General features: G+C 37.7%; 1 pseudogene; it reads left to right on the top strand.

Moving 5' to 3' along the window:
- Nucleotides 1-1,449: 1,449 nt before the first annotated feature.
- LOC117977579 (olfactory receptor 10A4-like) lies at nt 1,450-2,702 on the top strand (annotated as a pseudogene).
- The last annotated feature ends 317 nt before the right edge of the window (nt 2,703-3,019 follow it).

The raw sequence follows: 3,019 nt of genomic DNA, 5'->3' as shown, positions 1-3,019 counted from the left end.
ATACAAATTGAATTTATGTTTCCCCTAAATTTTCTTTTTATATAATCTCACTATCCAAGTAAATGGCACCACTTACTCAAACCAGAAACCCATGAGTCATCTCTCATAGTCAGTTTTCATTACTCTCCATATCTGATATGTCAGTAAGTCCTGACATTTTTACCTCCCAAATATGTCTTGAATCTCGCTTTTTTCTATCTTTTCTGCAACAACATTATTCAGGTTTACTATTACCTCTTACCTGGTCCACTGAAGTAGTTTTTAAATTGTCTTACTCTACCCATGAAGTTCTCTCTCTAATTCATTTATCAGATAGCAGGAAACATGATTTTCAGCTGTAAATTTCATCACTACTGCTTAACACCCTCCAGTGGATTCCTACAGTCTTTAAAAACATCTAAATTCTTTAGCATGATCTGTAAGAACCTGAATGATCTGGCCCTTCCTATTTTTTCTATCTTCTCTCATTCTCTCTCTCTCTCTCTCTCTCTCTCTTCTCTGTCTCTCCACAATATGCTGGTCTTTTTAAGTTTATATTAGTTTTTCTAACACTCAATGTTTGCATGCTCATGGCTTATACTCTTTGCCTAGAATGTTCTCCCTCACCCCCACTTCTAATTCTTGCATTATTATCTCCTTCCCATTTTTTTAGGTCTCAAATTTTTAGGCTTTTCTTGGCCACTCCGAACAAAATACCCCTCTCCCAAACACACACACACACACACAGAGAGAGAGAGAGAGAGAGAGAGCATATTTTATATTTTGGGTCCTTGTTTGTTTACATTCATAGTAAACAATTCACAATTCTTTATGGGTCTCTTTCCTTGTTTTTAGTCTTTCTTCTTTCTCTCTCACTGAAATGCTAACTCCATGAAATGTAGAGGGTATTCCTGATGTGTTAAAAAAGTATTGACTTTTTTTACTATTTTATTCTAAGCACCTATCTAAGAGTTGGCACAGAGTAAGCATTTAGTAAATATTTGTTGAACGTATGAATGAATGTATTGAGTACCTAATATGGACCAGTAATTGTGCAAAATGTGTTACATCGAATTAATATACTATTCTATAGATGAGGATACCAACTTTCAGAGAAGTGATGTGACTTGCTCCAGGGTACACAGCCAGTAAGTGGCAAAGCTGGGATTTGACTTCAGGCATGTCTTTTTCCGCTATGCTATACCATCTCCCCACCATCAGTAGTTCACCCTTGCTCTTCTGTGCCTCCTCTACTAATGTTTAACGAATTTTCTATCAAACAAGTTTAAGGATTAGACATCCTTCGTTATGATGAAATAAAGCACTATAATTTTACCACAAATAAAAATATAATTCAATTGGTATAGAATTTCTAAAACAAGAAACAGATTTAATCATTGCTCTTATGAAATTTACACACAGGTAATTAGGAATATTCATTGTTGATGATAACACCAGCACAGCAGTAGGAACAACCAGTTAAGATCTGAAAGGATCGAGCATTTTCCAAAATACATATTGGAAAAAATGTACATATTTATGTGTCACAGTTACAGTTTTAAGAGTCTATACATTCTAAATATGATGGGATAATTGAAGTCATGGATTAACTTTCCAAATGGCCCCTGGAGGACTGGGGTCAAATTTATTAATTAAGTGTAATAATCCTGGACTTCCAGAAAGAAGCCAATTATGCTCGGTATGTGTGACACTTTAAAGCAGTTTGATGTTTTTCTAAAAAAAGTATCAGATCAATGGTTATTCTTCAAATATTTTTTTTTTTTTAGATCCAAATCATGGCTGGAACTGAAGAAGAAAATACGATTCAAATTTCAGAAATTATCTTTTTGGGTTTTGGGGATCTCCATGGCCTTCAGTTTCTTCTTTTTGGGATATTTCTGGCCATCTATGTGGTGACTCTAATGGGCAACGTTGCGATCCTAACTGTGGTGTCAGCTAATCATTTCCTTCACACGCCCATGTTTTTCTTTCTTGGTCACTTCTTCCTAGAGATTGGCTGCACCAGTACCATTGAGCCCATGAGGCTGAGGACTGCCATCAGCTCATATGCCTTTTTACTTTCTAGCCTGTGTTTCCCAGTTTTACTTTTTGCCTTGGTGGCTACAGAATGCTTCTTCCTGGCTGTAATGTCTTATGATTGCTATATAGCCACCTGTAACCCACTGCAATACTTCAGCATCATGGACCACTGGAGTTGCTTACAGCTAGCTAGTGCCTCATGGGTGGCTGGATTTCTGGCATTCACTCTCCTCATGGTCCTCATTTTTCACTTAACATTCTGTTCCACCAATGTGGTCGATCACTTCCGTGATTTGAAGCCCATCACGAAACTGGTTTGCACTGACACTGAAGTAGCTGAGATGACCTCTTTTATATGCACCTCTTTATTTGTCCTTGGCCCCTTCCTGCTGACCCTGGTTTCTTATGATCACATCATCACTGCCGTTCTGAGGATTCCTTCTGCCACAGGAAAGCAGAGGGCTTTCTCCACCTGTTCCTCCCATCAGACTGTAGTTAGTCTCTCTTATGGGGTACTGAGCATTGTTCATGGCTTCCCATCAAGACTTATTGAAGTCTTGTATGAAGACTTATTGAAGTTACTTTCTATTCTGTATACAGTGCTTACCCCTGCCCTCAACCGTATCATTTACACCTTAAGGAACAAGGATGGGAAGGTAGTTCTGAGAAAATTGGTGCAATAAGGAACATATAACTGGTCCAAAAAGAGTTTGAAATTTTTAGTGGCTTTTGGCACCTTCTGAAAAACCTCAAAAAAGTGGAAATGTTTCTATAGTGTCAAGAATCGTTACTGTGAAATTGACGAGTTTTCCTTTGTTCTATCAACTTTCTCCACATTAGTGAATAAGAAGAGTGTTAAATGTTCATTTGTCGAACATTTCGTAGGTGACAGGCACTATGCTAAGTCCTTTGCATGGATTGTCATGTTAAATCCCCACAGCAACACCATGAGGTAGCTACTGTTATTATCCCCATTTTACAGATGCTATAACTGAGATGC

This window comes from Pan paniscus, chromosome X (assembly GCF_029289425.2).
Source record: "Pan paniscus chromosome X, NHGRI_mPanPan1-v2.0_pri, whole genome shotgun sequence".
NCBI classification, from domain to species: Eukaryota; Metazoa; Chordata; class Mammalia; order Primates; family Hominidae; genus Pan; species Pan paniscus.
This window is presented reverse-complemented; position numbering and strand designations above follow the sequence as displayed.